The 26,824-nt window shown below is 34.9% G+C and overlaps 1 protein-coding gene across 2 annotated transcripts in view; it reads left to right on the top strand.

Moving 5' to 3' along the window:
• LOC123314026 (irregular chiasm C-roughest protein-like) overlaps nucleotides 1-26,824 on the top strand; it is a 185,472-nt gene that overhangs the window by 32,984 nt on the left and 125,664 nt on the right. For both annotated transcript variants that reach the window (XM_044899139.1, XM_044899142.1), the window contains exon 2: nucleotides 3,509-3,568. The gene's annotated coding sequence lies outside the window, so the exon portion shown is untranslated. The remainder of the gene's footprint in view (nucleotides 1-3,508; nucleotides 3,569-26,824) is intronic.

Genomic DNA, 26,824 nt, shown 5'->3' with positions numbered 1-26,824 from the left:
TTCTCCAGAATTGAATGGGAAACAATGAGAAAATTTTATTTTTCGAAAATCTATCCCAATAAAACAATTTTTGAAGGAAAATCATAAGGGGTTGTTATTTTCAACCCCTAATAATGAAGTAATGAGATCTAAAAAAATTGTGTGAGTAACATCTACTTAGTGCTTCATGTATGTATAATTTTATGGGTCAGTGTTTTTTAGAACCCGTAAAAAAAATTTAAAACTGTCAACTCGTCATCATCTTCCAAAGGCTGTATCTTGGAAGGGAGGTAGATTTCGAAAAAAATTTATAGGAACTACCCTTGCTTGTTTTCATCGAGGAGGTTGTTTACAGGCAGCCTGTATAATTACGAGTAAAATTATTATTCGATCTCGTTTCGATTTTCTTCACTCTTTTCCGAAACTAATTAATTTTGTTCTATCTCGCGGAACATTCAATATGCCCTTGGAACTTTATCACTAAAAGCGTCGTATTCTGCCATGAAATACCCTTATTTGAATTTATCGATTCGTAAAGGTGTCAAATATATCCAATTCGGATATTCGGGTATTCACTGTATCGATATTTTACGACGCTAAGAGACTTATTGAGGCAGCATGTGTATCCCGGATCTCCACCCCTTCTTCCATCTCCTCTTCCTTCCACATACACTTTTCATGCGAATGTTAGAGGATGAATAGTGCTCATAAAAAGCCCCACTCGAAAACTCCAAACCCGACAAAATTCTATCGAACGTAATACGATCCGAAGTTTTAAAACGGTAAGTAACCATAATGGCGAACTTGCGCCAAGCACTTCTGTAATAAAACCGGGAACTACACCAGGCATTTCCAACCATATTACTGTTGTATGAAACATTTAAAGGATACCCAATGTTGGAGTGGAACCACCTAATTCGATTCTCTGACGGCGTTCCCAAGACTGTACCAAACTATTTTATGTTAAATATGAGTGGTATGACCCCAGATCGCTCGATAGAATTAGTTTTCCTCTATTCTGGAAGTCGGTGAAGTTTTATAGGAACGCCTTGTATCGCTGTATGAAATATGGCGGTGGTCCATCTGAGGTCATTACTTTTTCATTCGGCTCTCTCTGAGATTCCGAGCAAAACGCTGAAACTCGTGAGAAAAAAGTTCTATACATGACGAATGCTCGAAGTTCGTGGTTTTAGATAAATGCGAGGATGAATGCAATCAGGTGAAGCTATATAGCACATCGGAGAAAAAAAATATATTCCGAATGATTACATTCTTATCGGAAATCAACTCCTGAAACACAAGAAATAATAATAAAGTTTTTTGAGAATTTTTTCTCGAAATATCTTTCAGTAACAGGTTTTTTCAAACAATTTTGCTTAATGAGTGGTATTTCAACAATGTGAATATACGAAGATGTTTTGATATCTAGTTAGCCTAGACCAGTTCCATGCATAAGAAAATATTGCGTTAGCATAGCAACGAATAATAACTCATTAGAATTGTCAGTGTGAAGTTTGAGGTCAAAAAAGTAAACCAGAGTTACGCAATAAATTAAAAGAAAGAAGATGCTCATCGAGTACCTGTATTTAAAAGGGTTAAGAGGTAAGCAGATTTACGAAGATATGCTTAATACCCTTGGTGAAAAGTTTCACTCCATTTCAAAGGAGGTAAATTTTCCATCGAAGATGATGATCAATCAGGAAGGCCAGTTTCTGTGTCAGTCCCCGAAAATATCGATGCAGTTCATGATTTTATCAGACCGTCGAATGGGGCTGAAGCATTGAATATTTCATACGAACGCGTTCACGTCAATTTGGACATGAGAAAAATTTCTGCAAAATGGATTCCCATGATCCATTTGAATGTTGACCAAAAGCGTGCAAGGGTAGAAGCATCGCGTTTGATCTGTGCTCGATTTGAAAACGATGTAGTCTTCTTAAACCGAATTGTTCTCAGAATTGTAACTATGGATGAGACTTGGGTACATTTCTACGATCCAGAAACAAAGCAACAATCGATGGAATGTCGACAATCGTGTTCAAAAATCTGCTGGAAAAGTTCCTGCTTCAGATTTTTGGGATTGCCATGGAGTAATCATTATTGATTTTTTGGATAAGGGTAGAACAATAACCGGAGATTACTATTCGACATTACTGACCACTCTACGGGAAAAAATTAAAGCGAAAAGACGCGGAAAGCTATCCAAAGGTGTTTTGTTTTTGCAGGACAACGCCCCTGCACACAAATCTAATGTTGCCATGCAAAAAATTATATAAATAATTATATATTTGGCTCCATCCGACTATCATCTCTTTCCTCAACTGAAAAAAGTTTAGGTCGTAAATTTTCTTCCAACGAGGAGGTAATAAAAGCTGTGGAGGTCTGGTTTGCAAAACAAGAAGAAACATTTTTTTTTAAGGTCTAGAGACGTTGCAGGTTCGCTGTAATAAATGTATCCAATTAAGAGGAGAATATGTTGAGTAACAAAATATTTTGACATTGAAATTTTGTTTGGTTCTATAGTAGGCTAAGAATTTTTCAATATATCCTCGTACGTAACGTTTCCAAGTCTACATCAGCCTTTTTTCGCTGACAATGATTTTCAGTATTATTCTTTTGAATAAGAAATATTCGGAGAACACTCCTTGAAATGCAATTATTATAAATTTAAATCGAACTATTCCAGTCGGCTAACAAATTATCTATAAAAACAACGAACATCAAAAACAATAACCTAAAATATATAGTGTGACCCAACTATATCTATGATTTTTTTTCAAACAATGGTTCGTCAATTCCCTGAAAATATTTAATATGTATATAGGATGTCCGAAAATAAAATACCTACACATGGTTCTGTTTTTAAAATGGTTCACTAAACGTTTCACAGACTCATCTCCCGCTTATAGCGTAGTATTGGATCATTACTCATCACGAATGCTAGTAATAGGTAAATTATTCTGGCTTTTACATTTATCTATAAATATTTGTTGGTTCATTACACTATTCTATCGACCGTTCCTTTTTTTATAACAAAAAGCTAAGGAGCTCTATACTTATCACGGAAATAAAATGTATATGTCTCTCCGTATCTGTCATCTATTGTTTGATTTTCGCATAGGGCCCCCGAAGCATTGGAGGCTGTTTCCATCTATTTTTATAACTTGAACTTATGTTTTGGGATCCTTGACGCCTTCTATATTATCTAGATTAAGATGCCTCGTAGTTCAGTGACTTCAAAACTATTTTCAACTTTTTCCAAGGCTAAAGAAACCGAATCAAAATAATGGCGCTTAAAATAAAACGAATTCTTGTACCAATAACATAAATATTTCAAGCAGTAAAGGAGAATCCTGATTTGAAAATCGTGAAAAAAGAAGAGTTTTCTGTCTGAGAATGAATATCGAAATCCTGAGACTACCATGCTCGAACTAATTTATGTTTTTGTTCATTCTCCATATAATGAAGAGAGATGATTCCTGACACTGTGGCTAATTGATGATATAAATTGGTTTTTTCCTTGTTTCAGATACATCTTCATGAGAGGTCCGAACGATTACAATCGAATTACCTTTGATATTCTCCACAGGTAGGTCGAAACAAATTCCCATTTATTATACGATAAATTTAATAAGCTTGAATGACGTACCAAATCAGAATAATCGGACTTGTTTCCATTGGAATGATTGCTTTCTCTATTAAATTGTCATAAAATACGAAGTTGCTCTTTGCTCTACAAAATGAAGGCTTGCTTCATGATTTTCGAATATTCTGTGAACCAATTCTACAAGGTGAGACAACAGTGCTCGATCAGATGATAACTCTTAGAAATTTTAGACAATGATTCAAACTTTGGCGTAATCAGCTATGATTAACGCATGAGTTAAATTGGCATTATAGGGTGATTAGAAAGAAGTGAAAAACGATACCACCCTGCTTATTCAAATGGGACTACCCAATTTATTATCTGTATTCTGAATCTACATGAAATTCTGATTCCCTGTGTATGTAGTGTGTCCAGTTATGTCACCGATTTAAGGTCGATTCGACTTATATCACAAACTGGAATTCAATAGATGCCAGATCAGAAGCGTATCATTCAATTGAGCAGAAGGGTATATTCCTCGGTATATTCTTTCATAATTTCCACGTCTCTCATTTGTCGATTCTTTGGGTATCAAATTTGAAATTCGTCGACCACTTTCATCGAAAAACCTATTCTCTAATCGAAAAGACGCTTAGTTTTCGAGAAACATTCAAGTTTTCAATTCTGTCAGCAATATCGATTAGCAATTCATACATTTTTATGACAAAACTTTCTACAGACCCAATCATTTCCATGTAATTTTGTATGGCAAACAAAAATTATCACAGCTGTCGAAAGAGCTTAAATAATTGGAATATGAGAATAAGAAATATTTCTCGAATGATTTCGTCCAACAAAAAAATCGATTAGAACTAATTATAGCTCTACAGTTTAGAGTTCAGCTCAATCTTCTTAAAAATTCTCATTGTCACGTCGAAATTCAGATAATTTGCTTCCGAAAGCGTCCGGATTAACAGATCAAGTTCGTAAGGTATGTCTTTACGGAGCGCCATCGTGACAAGCATTCCAGTCTCGAGAAAAAAAAAACGTCACCATTCCATTTCGGAACAAACAACGTGGAATGCTTCTCAAGTATGAGAAGCTTGTACCCTCGCCATGGAAGAAATGCATGAAATACTCCAGATATCCAACCCTTTTTAAAGCGCTCATCAGACACCAGCATCACGTCTGAGTAATTTCAAGCACCATCAGGCTGCTCCTGAATTGTAAATGAATATCCTTCATGAAATCTTTGTTTACATGCAAAATGTCGCCTCGCAGGAAGTGTCTCAACTCACTTTGCAGAAGATTAAATAGAAAATTAACTTCCGGGGGGGCTTTGAGAAACATAATCTCTTCAGTTGCTGGAACTGAGAACAAACTCAGTTTCCCATTTTACACCGCAGTAGCATCGACATCAAATAGGAGTTTCGCATCAGAGTAAGATTAATCGCTGTAAAATCCACCGAATACTGTAATATAATACCGAGATATTTTTCGTTTTTTCCAGATTTTAATGGTATCGACAAGTAAATGTAACAAAATATGGAATAAAAGTAGAATGGATTTTTTCAGTTGTGAGTTCTGGGCCAACTGAAATTTCCACTTTTATTGATGTGATAGTCCTTTTTCGCACTCTTGTTGCAGCTCCTTGCCTTTGCTTGGGCGCCAGTAGATCCCAACGTCCCTCATAGAATATCCAAATATAGAGACTTGAATTATCAGTGGAGAAGAGTATCGATGAAAACTACGATAGTATACTCCATTCACATTTATTTTAGCAGTCGGTTGGCCATGAAATAATTTTTTCAAGTTTTTGTAACTAGAACGGAGTAAGGTTGGCACTCATGAAATGTCGTTTATGTCATAACCCCGTTGCCACAAGTAATATCAATTTTTATTACGAAAATGCCGAAAGTGATTGAAAAAATAGACAGGGTTTCAGGAAGTGCTATTTAGAATTCAGGTCCGTTCATTCGAATAGTTATACCCTGATATTCTAAAATCCACAATACGTCAGACGGTAGCGTCATATTCAATGTAAGAGAATTCATAAATATAATGTTTCATTTGAATCTAAACGACTTACATATATTTCAGCTGAATATTTCCACAATCAGAAAAATTGTGAATGAAAAGGATGACAAAGAATTTCCTTCTATTGAGAGACCCAAAAAAGTGGTGGCATTTGAGAATTTTATGTTTGAATGAATTAATGCGAAAAGTTCACTACAGGATTTTCGATGAATGTCATCGTAGAATGATTTCCCGAAAATTGATTTTTCTATTTTTCATTTGACTTGTCCTATACATTGTAAATGTCTTAGATAAATGTCTAAGGTACTAATAAATACCTAATTATTATTATTATATCAATGTATTGAGATGAACAGCCACAAATACGCGCCAGTTGTCCTGTTAATTGTTTATTCATGTGAATTTTTTTTTCAAAGGTGGAGTTCATCTTGACTTGAAACTTCCTTTGATTCCTTTTACTTACATTGATGCAAGATAATTTTTGTTGAAGAATTCAACATTCTTGTAATTCTGTTAATTCCTTCGGGGGATACCCATTCCCAACGACTGCATTATATGCATTTCATCTTCGGGTTAATATTTTGAAATCTATAACTGATGTAACGTATTCAAACTTTAGCCAAAGAAGGTAACGAACATTAACTCTCCTCAAGCTACTGCATTTTATGATATTATACTGATCTCTTGTATTTTCCATGCAAATAACTGGATTTGGTATGTCTCCAGTCAGTTTGTATAAACTTCAATAATGTTCGTCATATATTTTCCGAAGAGATTCGATATTGTGATAAAATACTGAGTTACGAAACTTTTACGTAGAACGGGCAACATAGCGTTGATTTAAAACCCAAAAATGTTTTGACAAGCATCATAACCCCACATTTTCGTACTATACAGAGTGAAATGTGTAAAATTTCCATGACCAACCAAATGCTAAAATAAAAGTGAATGGAGTATAGCTAGTAGCGTCTTCTGAGTTTGCTTTTCAACTGTTTTTAAGCGTCAGATAGAATCTATCTGACTACTTCTTCAAACTAAAAACATGTTGTTACTAATTTGAAACCGAGTTTGGAACAAACTCTCACCGGCAATTTTGGCTACAATTGGCAAATTAAGCCAACGTTACCAACGTTTGGATCATTGCTAAATTTGGTTTCATTGCTTTGGTATCTTTGGGATAAGGAGCAGGCCGTGCAAGTTATCAAATTTGGTGGATGTTTGGCATGCAAAAACTTCAACACAATTAGAATTACAAAGTAGAAAGTCAAAAATTAATGTGAAACCAATTCGATCAACAGTTAGTCTCTCGATTTAATAAAGTTATTCATAATTCAGTTAAATCATTGGTAAACCTCACATTTAACATTTCTACCGCTCATCCCACTTGGTCGTTTGCGTTTTTACGTTCTCTTCCTCGTTCTCGTCATCCCAATTCATAAATTGGTTGGTAATTGAAATATCTAGTACGCTGTTCGATTTTCACCGATATATTGGCATCACTCATAATTTATGACGCGATATTACACATGTGACCATGAATTTTCTGAAATAATTAATTAACGGTGTGCAAATAATGTCGATTGACGCTTAAATTTTCCAATTAATGTTATATTAAGTACTATATTTGACATCCATATTAGCATTACATCATTGACGTAATATTCAAAACTTTGTTTGGATTGTTCGCAAAGTCTTTATGTGTTAGTTAATTAAATAACCGTCGTGTTCCGGGCATATTTCATCCGATCCGTCATCATTTAGATCATTTTGGAGACTTGCATTTCTTAATTATATAAAAAAACATGTATAATGTATAGTATAAATACTATAGCACATTGATGGTTCACTTTTTAATTTTGCCAAATGAATGAATGTTGCATTCAGACAAAGATTCAAATTTTTTGAATTGCACACATATTTTTTATTTTCGAATATCAAATTACTCGAAAACGAGAAAATATGAAAAATACTGTTAAATATTCATTAATGAGCGTGCTACTTACTTTTAAGAGTTGAGTTCTTTGATTTTCTGGTGAGAAATCACATCAAAGAAAACAATTATGTTGATGATGACAATGAGCAGGAAAAATTCCTATAAATTTTTTTCGAAATCGACCTCCCTTCCAAGATACAGCCTTTGGAAGGCGATGACGACTTGACAGTTATTAATTTTGTTTACGAGTTTTAAAAAACACTGAGTCATAAAACTATACATAACATGTAGCACTGATTAGATGTTACTTACACAATTTTTTAGATCTCATAACTTTATTATTAAGGGTTGAAAATAACAACCCCTAATGATTTTCCTTCGAAAATTATTTTCGTGGGATAGATTTTCGAAAAATAAAATTCTCTCATGGTTGCAAAATTTCGAAACAGTCGATACTTTTCTCGGAATAAATAAAAACTTACAAGCAGTTCTAATCACTGTTCATTCCATTTCATCGTATGTTCCATAGAATGACTTATTGCTTGTAAGTTTTTATTTATTCCAAGAAAAGTATCGACTGTATCGAAATTTTGCAGGAAACTTTTTTCTCCATAATTGAATGGGAAACCATAAGAGAATTTTATTTTTAGAGAATCTATCCCACGAAAACAATTTTTGAAGGAGGTTGTTATTTTCAACCCCTAATAATAAAGTTATGAGTTCTAAAAAAATTGTGTGATTAACGTCCACTTAGTGCTTCATATTATGTATAGTTTTATGACTCAGTGTTTTTTAGAATCTGTAAAAAATCAAAAACTATCAACTTATCGCCTTCCAAAGGCTGTGTTTTGAAAGGGAGGTAAATTACGAAAAAAATTTATAGGAACTACCCCTGCATATTTTCATCGAGGAATCAACTCCCTAGGTCCCTCGTATTTGTTTACAGACACCCTGTATAGAAGCCCCAAACCATTTTTGGGGAGAAATCACCCAAAGTTGATACCTTGATACCCACCTCCTCATGTTATTCATTATTTCGTCGCATGGTGCATTCTTAAAAAATAGCACTAAGTATAATACCTAGTAGGTTATTTGATAGTCGTGTAAAAGTGAATAACATTGGGAGAAAAATGCTAAAGGTCCAAATATAACGTGCGTTCAAAAAAATTCGTCGTCAAGTAGGCTATGAAATTTTGAAGGCTGATGTTCGGTGGCAGAACGTATGTCTTTCCTTGAATTACTTCATCTTCCCAAAATGTAAACAATGATGACATTAACCTATATATCGTAATTTTGTACGGAAAGGCACTTTTCAGAAAAGATTACCTGTAAATTTCACCCAACGTTCGAAAAGCATTTCTTTCATTGAGTATGAGTATGAGTATGAGATGACAAGAATCCAAAAAATCTGAGGCGGTTAGAAAAATTCTTCGTAAAAATTTTAACCGTCCACTATTTTCATACGTAAAGCCCGTTTGCAACAGCCGAGAATTCTCTAGATAATTTACTCGAAAATTCATTCGCCGCGAATTATCTACCGTTACATACGCACTTTCGGTAGAATTCTCTGTTCAATTGCATACAAAATAATTTCTGCTTTTTTCTTGCGAGAATTTTGTAGAGAATTCTCCAGAGAATTCTCGGCTGTTGCAAACGGGCTTAAGAGACATGAATCTTGAATTGATCGTGGTAGTATGTTTTTTTGTAAGAAGGTTCTAGTTACTTCAGTCATATGAATAAATCACAGTAAGATTCTCAATAATATGTTTATTAATTCTCTATAAATATTGAATTGATTCAGTCATTACTGAAAATCCATGACTCAACTAAAAGAACTGAATTACATGAAAATAGCTATCGGACAATTTATTAAAATTCAATTCAGCTATAAAAAGGCATGATGCTTTCTCCTTCATAACGTTCTGCTATTAAAGTTCCATAAAAGAAAGTAGGTCCACATTTTGCCTTTGACTGCTGCATACTGTCAGTATGCATCAGTTCAGTATGATACTGAACTCCAATTTTTCTCGGATGCTACAAGGTTAGGTAATCACAACCTTTTCAGTTTTCTGATAACATGTCAATGTTTATGGAAACAAATGGATATCTTTTTTTCAAAATCGGGTGGCATATGCCAACGGATACTCCATCCACTTGAGATAAAATCTGAAGAGAGGTTTGTCGAGCTTCTGTCATCATGTTTTCATTATTAATGAACTCTGGAGTTTTCTTTTTTGGTCTACCACTTCCTTTTTTGTTTGAACATACCTGTTTCGTCAACACATCGCAAAACAGTACAATGGAAAAATTCATTCTTAATAATCTACAGCAACATAGGCTTCAATGAAGTCGCCGGAACAGAATATTTCCATTTTCCTCCAATTTTCTTTACAATAGTAATACAATTCAATAGTAAAAGTCTTTCACACGTCCGTAAAAACCATCTTTATAATTTGCTGATAATTTTAATTCAACAACAACCCAAAATTCTAAAATGACAGTTCACCTGGAAAATAGTAAAGCACCAGCTAAGAATTACGTTTAGACAGGAAATATCGACGTTCAAAATTCCATAGCCTACTTGACGACGAATTTTTTTGAACGCATGTTAGATCGGTTACACTCGGTTGAAAATGCTACAACAAAATATCTGATATCTACTTTACATTCTATTCGGCTAGCGAAGAAAATGTGACTTTAACAACCATGTCACTGCTGTAGGCCAGCAGAACCCCATGTTTTTCATTATTTCTGTGACATAGTAGGTTTATTCTATCATCACCTAGTTCACACTCGATAATTTCCAAGCTTCTGTTAAGCTTATTTTCCCGACAAATACCCTCAGCAGACAGAATATACGGTTCATACCTTCCCATTCAAGTATCTACATACTTCCACATTCCCTTTTTGTTTTTTTTTTTTAGTAACCACCATAATGAAGATTTGCGAATATTCTGAACTTCATTATAATGGTTACGCGTCGAAAACCTCAACGGTAATTTCGCGAGGCACATAACTGAATAAAAGATTGAAGGTAACCCCCTTCACAATGAGAGCAAAATTGCACACTGAAGTATCATCCACAAAAAGGGTCAAAATCATACCGCCCCTCTGCCGGTAGCAAGCATAGGCCGGATGTCTCAAATTATATGAAATTTCACGTTCTGGGCGAAATATATGAGCCACGCGGGACTCACAATTCAGCATCACTTGAAAACCGTAATTCTCTGTTGCGGTTTAATAATGAAACACAAGCCTTTTCACCAATCTAGGGGATTTGGAAAAGAACCCATTGTCTGAAAAAAGATTTCAGGAATTTCTGCGTTCGTTATTCATCGAATAGCTTTCAAGAGACATCATTACTCATTTAGGAACTCGAAATTGGACCCTGCAATTACGTGGAATACTCAAAATACTACTATAGAGTATTCTGCTTGATGGTGACCTGGACTTTCAATGACTTGGGGACAAAGCGGATTTAATTGAGGTTCCAGCAGATTTTATGAGGACTCCGTATTATGTCCTAATAATCGAGGTCCGCGTATACTTTAATGAGACTTCGATCCAACTTTGGGATTCATAAGACAAGGGACTTTCTCTCTCCCCGGACAATCGATTGGAGAAGAAGCAGCATAGTTTTTATGAGAACATGTATACTTTGCCTGGCTGCCGAAATTATTGAAACTGCTGGGAATACTTTAGCCTCGGGTATTACCTAAATGAAGAAAAAAATCGCTAGGTATATAGGTTGTCAGTGACTAGGTGTGACAAACTTCAGGCGGTGATTATTCATGGTAAAATAATAAGAGGATGTATTGATATCTAGTTAGCCTAGACCAGTTTCATGCATCAAAAAAATATTGCGTTACCATAGCAACGAACAATAACTCATTAGAAGTGTCAGTGCGAAGTTTGAGGTCAAAAAAGTAAACCAGAGTTACGCAATAAATTAAAAGAAAGAAAATGTCCACCGAAATTGCGAAAATCGAAAAGTTAGAGTATCGAGCCATCATCAAGTACCTGTATTTAAAAGGGTTAAGAGGTAGGCAGATTTACGAAGATATGCTTAATACCCTTGGTGATCAATGTCCTTCGTATGCGACAGTGAAAAATTGGATTGCAAGCTTCAAAAGAGGTTTTTGACCGATCGGGAAGGCCAGTTTCTCTGTCAGTCCCCGAAAATATCGATGCTGTTCATGACATTATTTTATCAGACCGTCGAATTGGGCTGAGCGGATATCTGAAGCACTGAATATTTCATAGGAACGCGTTCATCATATAGTTCACGTCAATTTGGACATGAGAAAAAAAAATGGATCCGCAACTGTTTGAATGTTGACCAAAAGCGTGCAAGGGTAGAAGCATCGCGTTCGATCTGTGCTCGATTTGAAAACGATGTAGACTTCTTAAACCGAATTGTTACTATGGATGAGACTTGGGGATATTTCTACGATTCAGAAACAAAGCAACAATCGATGGAATGGCGACACTCTGGTTCTCCAAGACCTAAGAAGTTTCGTGTCCAAAAATCTGCTAGAAAAGTTCTTGCTTCAGTTTTTTGGGATTGCCATGGAGTAATCATGATTGATATTTTGCATAAAGGGTAGAACAACAACCGGAGATTATTATTCGACATCACTGACCACTCTAAGGGACAAAATTAAAGAGAAAGGACGCGGAAAGCTATCCAAAGGTGTTCTGTTTTTGCAGGACATCGCCCCTGCACACAAATCTCATGTTGTCATGCAAGAAATTCGTGATTTACGTTGAATTTCTAGAACAACCCCCTTATTCGCCAGATTTGGCTCCATTGGACTATCATCTCTTTCCTCAACTGAAAAAAAGTTTAAAAGTTAAATTTTCTTCCAACGAGGAGGTAATAAAAGCTGTGGAAGTCTGGTTTGCACAGCAAGAAGAAACATTTTTTTTTTAAGTCTAGAGACGTTGCAGACTCGCTGTAATAAATGTATTCAATTAAGAGGAGAATATGTTGAGTAATAAAATTTGACATTGAAATTTTGTGTGGTTCTATCAAAGAGTATCAACTACTTACTCTTTGTTTCAATAGTAGGCTAAGAATTTTTCAATATATCCTCGTAACACTTTGCTTTATCACTTTGGTGTTTAAAGGAAAACAGTGTTCCTTCTGACCTCAAGAATCTACTGTTAAAATATTCGTACGAGTCAACGACATACCCTATATTATGGAAAAACTGATTAGTTTTTCCCTACTTAACAATTGAAGTCTCAGGTAATTTCCATGATGAAAGTAAAGGTTTCTAGAGAATAAAAATATATCAGCCTGAGTAGTCTGCGTCGCATGAGCTGGAATCATCTTTGAAAAATTTTTTTTTATTGCTTTCTCGCTCCCATAGAATTGATTTCTGTCAGCTTTCTGGTTTCTAAGAAGAAAATGAGTCTATTTCAGTCGTGAAAATCCACTTATTCATACTCAAGGTCGCAGTGCAATGTAGCTCCCCTTAATTCTACAATCTACAAGTGTTTGGCTGGCCTTGAGTATAAATTTGTGGTGCTTTGAGAACTGTAGGCAATAAAAAAAATTTCCAATAGCACTAAACAACCCAAACGTACCACAATTAATTCAAAGAAATTTCGAAAAGTATTGCACTATCACAAATCGACTAGATACTCTTTCTCGCTTACTGGAGGACTAGGAGAGGATATTCACGGAAATCTTGAAATAACCAGGAGTTTCTTCAGATGATTTCTTTTTTCTTTAAAAAAACTATCGAAAAGTGTCGCTTTCTCTCCATCTCCATGCCTGTAGCTGGCGGGGTGAAACATCGTTTTCCCGCAATTTTGTTTCACGAATCTGTCAAGTAAATGCACCCACCGAAATGTTGTGCGTCAAACCCGGGTACATTTTCACGAGTACGGACAGCGGAAAAACATTCCCAGGAGACGGCGTTGTATCCCGAATTGAATTCGAGGCTGCTCCCGTATCAACTCGTACTGTCTCGTACGGGTCGAACAATGTTTCCGATCCGTATTCGTGGCCTTGGTTAATGGGGGCGGCGAACGCGTAGAGTGTATCGATTACAGCTGACTGGGTTGCCGGCGTAAAAATGTAGATTTGTGAAATGGATTTCGTGTGTGGGCCCAAGTATCCGAGAAATATTTGATATTCATCATCGATTTTTATATATACACACGACGCGGCGTACGATTTCGCTTTTGATTAATATGCCGTCGAATCGGTCGGTTCAAAATGAAAATATTTGGAATAAATTGATATGAACGTTCGGATATTGAAGCAATGGAGCATTATCATCGAGACCCCTCCATTAGTCCAACCAGAAAATATTGGTGGAAATAACCCGACGGCATTTTGGAGGTTTAATAGGGTTCATAGCTGGTTAAAAAACAGAAAAATTGGTGATACCTGAATAACAACTTTTTCAGCCCAACGAGATAAAAGAAAATGCATGACACATTACGTTATTCATTTTTCGAGAAACTAATGATGCCATCAACTGCATTCCTGTATCTTCTTTTGTTTTCGAGCTATAGGCCAAAATTAAAATTTCAACTTTGGTCATTATCTCCGTTTCTGTTTGTGATGGGATGTTGAAATAAAAATATTATGCAGACACTATCTTGATAGCAATCCAGTGGCATACTATGATTTTTTCCAACGTGTATATTTGCTGAGCTATAACATAAAGATGTATTTTTTCTTATGAAAACAGTAGTTTAAAATGACTTAGAAAGACTGGGGCGATGTATGATATATTTCTGAAACGTTAAAAAAATGTCGATTCTTTTCATGTCATTTCAAACTACTATTTTCATAAAAAAAAACAAAACTTTATGTTATAGCTCAGCAAATATACCTGTAGGAAAAAATCATACTACGCCACTGGATTGCTATCAAAAAAGTGTCTGTATAATGTCTTCATTTCAACATCCTAGCACAAACAGAAACGTAGATAATGAGCAAAGTTGAAATCGCCCAAATTTAAATTTTGGTTTATAACTCAAAAACAAAAGACGACATGAATGGTACATTCATTTTCCTCTATCTCGTTGGGTTAAGTTGTAGTTCAGGTATCACCAATTTGGCCCACCCTGTGCATTAAATTTGCAGGGCGCGTTGCCACCATTTTCAAGCAATAGGTTTAGTGAACTGGATTTTTTTCACTTATCCCAAACTAACTTGAAGAATAGGCTCAGAAATAATTTAATCTGACCTCATTTATACTGTATTTTATTTATTTTTCTGATATAATGTAATTTTATCCGTTTTTTGGTTCAATTTCTGGTTCTGTATATTGGGATATATGCATTACATTTAGTTGAATAATATCATGTGGATACTACATCGTGAATCTTTTACCCTTACAAATATTACAACAGTAGATTTTTGGAGCCAAAAGAAACCCTTTCTTTCCATAACATTCTTACCGATTCGGCCCTGATAAAAGCCATTTTAAGTTTTCATAATGAGCTGTGCCACCCCCGGAAAAACAAAATTACCTTCAGAATAACTGTCTAAATCTGTGACTCTACACATCTGTGAATCTTTCAAACAAAGTTGTATTCAGCCAAAGTACCTAACTTTTCAAATTTCACAGATATTTTTTATTTGTAAACATCAAATTACCGAAAAACGGCGCATTATCCGCCGCATACTTGTCTTTTACAAAACGTTCATTACATAGTGTCCAACTGTTTAATTCTTTGACTCTTGGTATTTTTATGGTACGTACTTAATTGTCATAATGAGAAAACTTGAAGACGTGAGTGATATCTTCTGTTCATCAAATAAATGAAAAACTATATTCCGAAATTCATTTCATTCCATAAAACCGTTTATGAGAACTAAAACTAACATTTTCTTTTGGTTTTACAACAGCCTGTATCTTTTAAATCGAGCCGATTCCGAAAAAATTATAGAATAGGTGTTCTTCTGACTTCAAGAACCTATAGTGTTCAAATATTTGTACGTGTCAAAAATTTACCCTGTATATCTGTAACACTCCACCAGAGCCGAGGAAATTGGTATCTATACGGCGACGTAGCCCAGGCCAGCAAAATGGAGAGTTTCAAAACGTCAATTAGTTTTGAAGAGTGTCACTTTATATGTCAAAATTAAAAAACAATTTGATTGAATAATATCTTGTGAATTACTAAGAATAAACACACAAAAGTGGATTTCGTGCTTGTTGAGCATCGATAAAATACTATTAAGCTCACCTTTCGTATAACTCTGAGTTATTGTCTTTTCCGACAACCAACCGCAAAATCTCCCAGAGCAAGGCAACAACCATAGTCAACAAATTCCATTCATAATGTTGTCAGCGACGTAGATGTCTGAATTTTCCAATTGTGGTCGAAAAATTATAATTCGTGCATGAAGCAAATCACAATAACTCACCCGGAATAAATTCGCTGTACATGTTACCACTCGAAATCTTGCATTTGGCATTCGAAGCCGGAAACATTTCAGATGATCCTGCGACATGAACGACCATGCACATTTGCTCGGCGATGGTAATCAACAATGCAGCCAACCACGGCCTTCCCTAATTTTGTGAGCATAAGTGCTAAAATGGGAACATATTCCTTCAGTATATAGACGTGAATAATTGTTCCGTGGTCCTCATTCCTAATCTGCTGCAGAACACTATTTACCTTGAGCCTTCTATTAATGGAGAATGGTTTTGTTGTATATGACAAGGGATCACGTGAAAGGTATTATGCCTTCAGGTACGACGGGTAATTTGTACGTTTCACTAGACATGTAAATGGCTTTCCGCATCAAAATTACATACAATTATCAAATTGTAAACAGCCGCATCTTGTTATGAGTTCCATGTATGTTCCATGTGCTGTTAACACTCAGCATACTCACATATTTGATTTAATTTTCCGGGAATTGTGGAAAATAAGAAACACCCCGTAAAATAACCCCTTTATCATCTGAATATGAAAATGTGTCGCTGCGGTTTATTTTATAATTTTTTGTTAATTCTTATAGAATATATTTTTAGTTTTATCGCCACGTTTTTAGTAAGGAAATAAAATGCGACACGCAGGGATTGTTGAAAGCTGTATCATCAAAATAGGGGGTGGCAAAACTCGATGGGATGAATGGCAGCTCTGCAACCGTAAAAGACACTTTTCATGTAGAATGCAGTTGCGTGGTCAAAGATTTTTTCAGTCCGTCACTTTTTTTCAGTGGTAACTTTCATTTTTTTCAATTATTTTCACATATTCCAGTCCTATATTTTTTTCTTATTCGGAATATATAATATACGTTATGTTTCTAATTGTTCTTCCGATAAAAAAAAACTCGTAAACTAGTTGGGTCAAGTTGGCAGGTCATTTTCATTGATAATATGATAATGAACTTCATGCTTCTGTAATTCAATTCAATATTTCGTTCCAAAATTTTGTAAATAGTGTGGATAATAAGTGAAAGGAACATCTAGGTAGGGGGAGTCCGGAGACTTGCTCAGATAGGAGACTTGAACCACCTCAAATATTTCGATTCAAATTTCGCGCTACCGGTATCGTAAATAGCTTGCGACTAACTCTTAACAAGACACAACTAGTGGCGGCGCCATTTTGGCCGCCATCAGAACAGTTCGAGAGTGAGAGGGTTGAACGTGATTTTGTTGTTAGGAAATAAGAAATTGAATAATTGTTGTTTGTTACACTGTCTGAAAAGTTTAATAGGTGCGTGGTGTTATTCAGTTATTGCTTTCATTGATTAATATTGTTTTACAAGCGATGAGCCTTTTTAATAATAGTTGAAAAAAAAAAAACATCTGTTGAATAGACTAAAAGGGAGTGTGGGAGACTTGACCCATGCTATGGTCGGGAGACATAATCAGTGGTCCAAGTTTCCCGCACTGAGCTTAGATAATAGTTTGTTTCAAAAAAAAAAAATTAATAATAGAAATGAATATAAAAAATACACAAAGGTTCAAAGAAGTGAAAAGCATCTCGGAAATAAGTGGGAGTGAATCTGCAATAGAAAATATGTATTTCATTCGGTGATACATCTGATGATGAAAACTTTGACATAGACAATCGTTGGTTATTGGAATTTGTTTTCTTTCGATGTTTTTTCCTGATAAAAAAACTTATGGTAAAGTCTCTCTCGCCCCCTGTTCAACTATCCCATGGGTTAGGGAGCCATGAGCCAATTTTCAGTTCCTAAAAAAAGGATTGATGTACTCAAAATGTTCATCCCACCATCACTCTACTATTATCTACTGTTATCTATTTGGGCATGATATCTTCACGCAAAAAAATGAGTTCAACTCTCCCGGACTCCCCATATATATTTAATGCTCTTCGTTTGGGTTAATATGTAGACTTCATCAAGCTTCAGAATAAATTATTAAAAGTTCGTTGAAAATTTAGTCATAAAATGCAAAAAAACGAATCCAGAAAAGCATTCACAACAAATAATCGATGTGGTGCGATTGAAAGAAAATCAATTACTCATACAAATATCCAACGATCTAACAGCTTGATGAAGGCTACACATTAGCCGAAACGTTTCTAGGAGAGTAATAAATATATATTATAGATGTTCCAGTGACTGTTATTCTTCACAATATCCAGCAAGATTTTCTCAACATTACGCTATCATTGTTACATGCCGTTGGGACCATTCGTAATCACAATGATCAATTTAAATTTTTTTCAATTTATTGTCTCTAGAGCTTTGTATTACCTTGTCGAATATATTTTTCCCATTAAGATACCTAAGAATCTATATGGAACAAATTTTTTTTATCCCTGTTCTTGTAATCGCATACTCGGCATATTCCAGATCGAAAATTGAAATCTTATATTCGCGGTATACTCTCTTTCCACGTAATAAACACCCTATTATTTCTACCGAAGAATATGTCGGAGGTATTTTTTACCAGTTTCCCAGTATATTCTGCCATGGCGTCAACATCCGCTCGCTATCCAGTTACAATATCAAGAATGCACCATGTGTCCCTCATTGATGAGCCCTGAAATGATTAATTCCATGTTGGAATTGTCCCTCCTTTGAAGAATATATCATATGTTCAGTTCTTCGTGTTCGTGGGAGTTTCTTGACCTAGCGCTGATATTTTTATGACCTTTTTTTGTTGCCGTTAATGGATGTTAGCTTTATGTTTTCCGGTGGGTTAGTAGGGTTTGATATACCAGGGAGTGTGAGAATCTCAGTGGGTAATCTGATTCTCAAATCTTACCCCTCATTACCTACTTTGTTTTTGCCACAATCCAAAGGGTGAGTTCATGCAGCAAATAACATAAAATAAGGATTTAATTCTGAATAAAAAAGCATATATTGGCGATCTTCTTTAGTTCTTATTTAAGTTTGTTTTGTAGGAAGTAGGTTTACACCCACCTTCATTATGAAATACGTCATATCAGATATATCTTTACATTATTCAATTGACGTCGTTATTGATATCTACAAGGTGTTCACTGCGGATGCGGCAAAAATGCAGGATGTTCGAGAAAATTAATCATCCGTAAAGAGACTTGAAATTAAATATGCACCCCATTCTGAGAAATGAGGTGTCAGAACCGGGAACTTTTCTCACTTTTTCCTTGATAAACTTGAGAGGGTGAGAGATATTTCGTTATAATTTTCGGCATATTAGTAGTCTCAAGAAACTGTCATGATTTATCCTAAATGTCATTTGTGTAATATTCAAAATATGTATACATTATTAGGCTATGAAGTGTGAGTCAGTGTTTGTCTGTAAGGCAATATTAAACGAGTGGTATAATATACAAGTTGTCTCTAAACAAATGCGAAGGACGAAGGTCACGATTCCTCGATGAAAATAAGCAGGGGTAGATCCTATAAATGTTTTTTGAAATCGACCTCCTTTCCAAGGTACAGCCTTTGATAGGCAATGACAAGTTGACAGTTTCAAATTTTTTTTACGGGTTCTATAAAACACAGACTCATAAAACTATATCTATATATTGCATGAAGCACCTCGGTTCGCACCTTTTTTTTTCCTTATTTTTTTTCTTTTCTTTTTGTTTTTTCCCGTTTTTCGTCTTTTTGTAGATTCATTCCCGGCAACGGGATACAGCAATGAATGAATGAATTATTAGGGATTGAAAATAACAACCCCTTATGATTTTCCTTCAAAAATCGTTTTCCTGGGATAGATTTTCGAAAAATTAAATTCTCTTATGGTTTTCCATTCAATTCTGGAGAAAAAAGACCCTTGCAAAATTTCGATACAGTCGATATTTTTCACGGAATAAATAATAACATAAAAAATACTACCGGGATATTCGAAAGAATACGAAGGTCTATGAGGCAGAGATGAATAGAATGAACAATGTAAGTTTTCATTCATTCCGAGAAAAGCATCGACTGTATATCGAAATTTTGCAAGGAACTTTTTTCTCCAGAATTAAATGGGAAACCATAAGAGAATTTCATTTTTCGAAAATCTATTCCACGAAAACAATTTTTGAATGAAAAATCATAAGGGGTTGTTATTTCCAACCCCTAATAATGAAGTTATGAGATCTAAAAAATTGTGTCAGTAACATCTACTCAGTGCTTCATATTATGTATAGTTTTATGACTCAGTGTTCTTTAGAACCCGTAAAAAAATTAAAAACTGTTAACTCGTCATCGCCTTCCAAAGGCTGTATCTTGGAAGGGAGGTCGATTTCGAAAAAAGATTATAGGAACTACCCCACCTTATTTTTATCGAGGAATAATCTCCTCAATTCCTTCGCATTTGTTTACAGACACCCTGTATAATTATATAATCATATGTAAGTCATATTTCAGTGGACCAACCAGACGATATAATTTGGAATAGGAACAGTAACTTATCCGCGTTATTCTTCGCTTTGCACCAATGAGCTCAGTAAATTTGAAAGTCATAGTAATATCCTAGCTCAAGTTGATGAATTGTTACCCAATATTTGGCTGTGGTTGTAACCATTCCAAAAGTCTTACTAGGCTTGGTTTAGTTTTTGTTCAATCGAATTTCATTAATGAATCGAAAGGTATAATCATTCAAACGTAGTTAGAATTCACTGCCAATAAAAAGATTGTCCGCTTCGGAATCAGACATCATTATTCTCATTTCAATCACGTTTTATCGATATTCTTTTACGAGTCTTTCTCTTGGCTCTCGTTAAACTATAATTTTATCACTAATGATCCCACCGAAAACCACGGTAAGGCTTGGTTCGATCACTATTAGCTTTTCCAGTAATTTTATTAGTTCCATCAATCGATGTTACTTTATCGTAATGGAAAAATAATAAGATCTAATGTAAGCGCTCCGAATACGTTTCGTTCGGAATTATATTATACATAAATAAATGGTACGGTTGCTCTATGTCTATACATACCTACTTCCTCGCATATTAAAAAGAAGAAATATTATTCGCTATGGGAAATATTTGTATAGGTATATACACTTTTCCGAATATGCCTCTAGTGCATTATTCTTCAGGAGAATCGTCAATGATATATCTCGAGGAGTACATAACTTTTAGATAAAATACATTTTAGACAACATTGTCAAATTCATCATGTGAAATAACAGAGCAGTTTAAATTATTGATGAGTATTCTTTACGAATTTATATTTTATGCTGAATGCTAGGTACAGAGAAAATAAAATGAAATTTTTCGAATTTGTTCACTGTGATGAAGTCGAAAGACTTTTTTTTTTCACCACGTACTTTATAACCGAGCGTATAACTTCAACTTCGATTTAGGCGCGGTACTTTCACCTTCGAATAAATTTTATTCAATGTCAATAAGTATCTGTCAAATAATTTCCTATCTGAGGTATCTTATTTCGGTGCTTTCAGATGAAATTAATTGACGAATAACAATTCTATGAAAACACGGTATACTACTTTTCACTGATTAATTTAAAATAAGACATCGCATTGTAGAAATTGTCATAATTCCAACTAGAAAGCAAATATTTCGTGAAAATTACACAAAGAATAACCATATATCAAGAATCTAAAAAATTCAAGCAATAATGACGTACCGACATTCGATCTATGACAAATAAAAGCTTTTAATTAGGTTTCAATGACAGATTCATTCGATGAATAACACTATCTGAAAACACTGTATTTTTACTTATACTAAGAATAAGACTTATCTCTCGAATAAATTTATTTATTCCCACGTGAAAGTGCCGGGCCTAAATGGAATATAATTACCATTTTATTATGAAAATTCAATTTAAGATTTCTTACGCCAGAACAATTACTAATTTCTGAACGAGAAGTCGACTGAACTGGTATTTTTCGCCCGCATACACTTTCCGTCTAAAAACTGTTCGTCCGCAGAAACGGTAAGAGGCATTGAGTAATTTTCTTGAATCCACGATTTAATAAAAAATACCTGTGGTAATATCTGTCATTTGCTGACAAATTAATTGTTCACGATATCAGCTAGATTTCAGTGATAGCAATATTGATTTCAGTAACACTGAAAAAATTGACAACTACGGCGTCGTAGCCGAGGACAGCAAACAGGTAGTACTTAGTACCTGTAAAGTCGACGCAAAAACGTAATATACACCTCTGAAAAAAACCATATCATGAACGAGGAAAAAAGTTCTTTCGTCCCACAATCTTCATAAGGTGTTAACGACTAGTTTTGAGACTTTTCAAAAACATTATCATTTGCAAGTCATAAAAGAAACAAGCTAGAATGCTTTAAATATTGGTTATGTATAATCAAATCATTAACTTCATTGAGTCAAACAAGCTTTTGGCTGTAGCGCAGTATGGATTTAGAAAGGGTCTTTAATAATTCTCATAGAAAGATTTAGCTATGCAAAAATTTTTTGCACATAAGCACTATTAACCCAAACGGGGCAACAATATTCAGCAGCAGAAAATACCAAAGCTAGGGCTGCCGTTCGAAGAGTAGTTGCATCAGCACCCCATGAAGTACCAGCTATTTTATGCAGGATATTATTGAGAGTATTTGGTATTCATTTTGGGACACCATGTATATATGTATAGAAATTAAATTTCATATTGTTCCTCCTGGATGTCGGTTTGCCCATTATAAAGGACGAAGCTTGACATTAATTTCGGGAGCTGATAAGCTTAGCGTTGCCCTAAAATTTACAACGTCAATATATTTTTACACAGCCGCGGTGTCCTGCATCGTCATTGCTGTATCCCCCTATCGATATTGACGATTTGCGTGATAAATTCTGCCTGCCCTTTCCGATTTTTGTTATTTACGATTTCAATCCCCATATATTCGAATTCAATTCGTATAAACGTGGAGGGATTGGAGATATATATGTTCATTGATATAAGGTGACGTTTGGATTTTAATTATTCCATGAGGTTGAAGTGTAGATAAATGAGGTAGAAAAAATTTGAGTGATTCTCACTGTTCTTATGGTGCATATAATTTTTATTTTGTTATTTGACGTTATACACTCTATTCATTGTAATTGATGTATGATTCAATGAATATATATTTTCAATTGTTTTTGGGAATTTTCAAAGAATATGGTTATCAATTTTTGATCCCATTTCACGTTAGGTGAATTGAAAGGAGTTGTATCTGATTGTTTAAGAATTAGCAGCTTTTTGTGTGTTCTTGGTGTACAAAGGCATATTATACATCACAATGAGAAGAACATATTCCTCCTATTGGAGTATTTACCATAATCAATAGTGCTATCAATGTAGTTGAATCAGTTTCGTACCTAGTATAAGTGATGTAATACCAAGAAATACAAGATCTTAATATGTTATACAGAGTTTCCAAGCAAGATATGATGAGAAACATTTAATGGGAGATATGGAACACCTAGAGGATCACGAAAAACCCCCATATGCAGTATCTAGGAGTTCTATATAGATTCTGATTTACAGGGTAATTTTCAAATTTGAATGGAAATTACAAGCACTTTTTCTCCTGAACTGAATCACGGACTTGTGAGGTTCCAGAAAACTGCAGTCAAATATCATACGATTTGAAGGACCGTATCACATGAATTTGGACAGTTCCTGAAAGTTCGCGAAATCACCCTGTACAATGAATTTCATGATTTCTTCGATATATGCGTTAACTTTAAGATTCCTTTATTCAATTCGCCAAATAGTATTGCATGGCACTTTTAACTTTTTTTCATGATAAAACAATTTTTTCTCTAGTGTCGATATTCAACATCGTACTAATATCATAACGAAGTGAAGTTTGAATCTGTATGAAATTAATCAATTGAATATACGTCAATTTCCTGAAGAGTAACTCAAGGATAGGTTTTCAACAATGATTTATTTTTAAGTCATTAAATTAACAAAAATAATTCATGAATTGATGGATAAAAAATTATTGAAATAAAACAAAACTAAGCCAACTGTAAGAAATTACATCAAATAAAATTATATAACAAACTCACTGATGAAATTCATAAAAATTCAAAATTCACTTCCTTATTAGATAAGTATGATGTTGAATATCGACATGAAACAAAAATTATTGTCACTATCAAGAAGAAAATCAGTACTCGGCAACCTGGATGGCGCCATGCATATCGAAGAAATCATGAAATTTATTGTTCAGGGTGATTTCGCGAACTCTTAAGAACTGTCCAAATTTATGTGGTACGGTCCTGCAAATCGAATGATATTTGATTGCAGTTTTCTGGAACCTCATGCAATCTATTTTCATTCCAAATTTCGGATAAATCGGTGATTCCGTTCAGGAGATAGAATGGTTTTATTCTAACGTCAAACTTGAAAAACACCCTCCAAATCAGGATCTAGAACTCCTATATAATAGGTCCTTTCTTTTGCATAAAAAGTGTAGCACTTTTCTACACTCGACTTGATATACACCAGTGTAGAGGAAGTGTAGTTTATCTACACATAGTCAAAAGGATATGTAGATAAACTACACGTCCTCTACACTGGTGTAAATTCAATCATCAAACGAATACTATAATGGAGTGTAGAAAAGTGCTACATTTTTTATGCAAACGAAAGGACCTACTACTATTGGGGGTTTTTGGTGAATCTTTAGGTGTTCTCTATCTCACGTTAAGATGTTTCTCATCTTATCCGGGTCAGTCTGTATAAATGAACTACGTTATCGATTTTGGACTTTGATAACAGTTGCTTCCTCAGTTGCGTCTCTCAGCTTGTTAAGGGCCCTTCACGCATTTAGGCGAAACCGAATAGAAGCGTCGATTCGCTTTAGGATGGGATATAATTTGATGCTTTCAAAAAATACTTGTTAGCGAAACTCCCCTCATTAATCCCGAACAGTTGAAAAACCGACTTTTTCTCTGCAGTCAGAAAATCCCCTAAAAACTCCATCGGAAAGCCGGCACAATCAGTCCCTGATTAATATAAATGTTCGATTTTGACGGAAAACGAGTTCCAAAGTAAACAGCTTTATATTATAATCAACTTCAGCTTCCAATAGCCCTTTGTGTTGAACAGAGAGCTTTGCTAACGCTTGTAGGGCTTCGGCTCCGGACTTAAAGTTCACTTAAAACTTCGGAAAATTTGTCCTAGGAATAGGGGTGCCGAGATATATATCATCTACAAGTGATTTTCCCGATCCTTCGATAATGTCTCGAACAAGGTTTTTTTGGAACAACTTCAGAATTTGAGGACAAAACAATTACCTACTTGGATGTTTCCTCTCTTCCATTTCCTTTTCACGAAAACTCCCTGAAAGTTGAGACGTATCGTGTTTTCATTATCAGTTATTTGTATACCCGTACTTGTGATGTTCTTGACGGATATTTATTAGATATTTTAATAAAGTGAAAATAATTGGATAATTATCAATTATACCTATACATTATACTGTGACAATTTGAAAATTTGCCAGGCCAATTATTTCTCGTCAAGGAAGTTTTCAGAGAAAATGCTGGAACAGATCAATTTTTATTCGGAGGCGGCCATGTTTCTTGCAGAATTGTAAGCCAAAATCTCTTCAATCTTAGGTGTAGGGGTTGTTACCCCTAAATTCTTAATAGTGAATAGAGGGTGGGCTATACCTCAATTGGAAAACAATAGTATTATGTAAAGGGACATATTGTCTTCTAATTGAGGTTTAGCCCACCCTCTATTCTCTATGAAGAATTTAGGGGCGATAGCCCCTACATCCAGATTTGTGTAGATTTCGGCTTACAATTTGGCTCGAAATATGTCTCCTTCCCTTTAAAAATTGACCTGTTTCGTCTTTTTCTCTGGAAACATCCTTGACGAGTCATAATTGGCCTGGCAAGTTTTCAAATTGTCAGCCCCTGTAACTACTTCAAGGACTCAATAAAAATTTGCAAACCATATTATTTATGTAGAGGGTTAAGTGATCTTTCAATTGAGGTATAGCTCATCCCCTATTCCCTGTTGAGAATTTAGGGGTGATAGCCCTTACACTTAGGGTTGAGGAGATTTCAGCTTACAATTTTGCTCAAAATGTGTCCCCCTCCCTTCAAAAATTTACCTGTTCCGGCATTTTCTCTGAAAACATTCTTGTCGCGAAATAATTGGCCTGGCACGTTTTTAAATTGTCACCCTGTATACTAAAGAGAAGGTTATTTTTTGAAGCAGGCTTTCTACTGAAATCGATGGAGGCACAAAAAGAGTAACACCAAAATATATGTTTGGTACGGTAATGTTCCTGTCTGAAAATTGGTGTGTCATGTACAGGCTCATGATTAAATTGTTACTTCAACGAAAAAGAGAAGGCTCAGAAGATAAATTTAATACAATTATGAATTATATACCTAATATATTTTCATCTCGATATGTTATTGGGCTTAGGTACATACTTAATTTTTTGGTTATGTCATTTTTGATTGCTCAATCGGATTAGGAACACATGAATACGTTCTGGAAGTATATATGCCATTATACAGGGTGTGCATACTTAACGTTCATATATTTCAGGGGTTGGTTGGGTGGTTCTAGAGGTCAAAATATGATGAATACTTCATAACAACTTAGGTCCTAAACTGAACCTCATCTACATACAATCTTCAATAAGACCTCCTAAGTCCAGTGAATTTGCGGTGGCTTTATCAAAATTTGACGGTTTTTATTGAAATCTAGTACCTTCTTGGGAGTTTTCGGATGAACTGAATCGTTCAGTCACAAAAAAATTAACTGATTCTCATCAGTGGCGGTGGGGAGGAATTCATAAAATTGCTTGAAATTTTTGAGTATATGATCTAATAGAAGTTTCAAAAGAAAAACACTTATCAATCATTTCTTTACATGAAAGGTAACAACGGACACCGTGTATAT

Source organism: Coccinella septempunctata, chromosome 1 (genome assembly GCF_907165205.1).
Source record: "Coccinella septempunctata chromosome 1, icCocSept1.1, whole genome shotgun sequence".
Classification (NCBI taxonomy): Eukaryota; Metazoa; Arthropoda; class Insecta; order Coleoptera; family Coccinellidae; genus Coccinella; species Coccinella septempunctata.
Note: the sequence above shows the minus strand (reverse complement) of the source record. Positions and strands in the feature narration are given on the sequence as shown.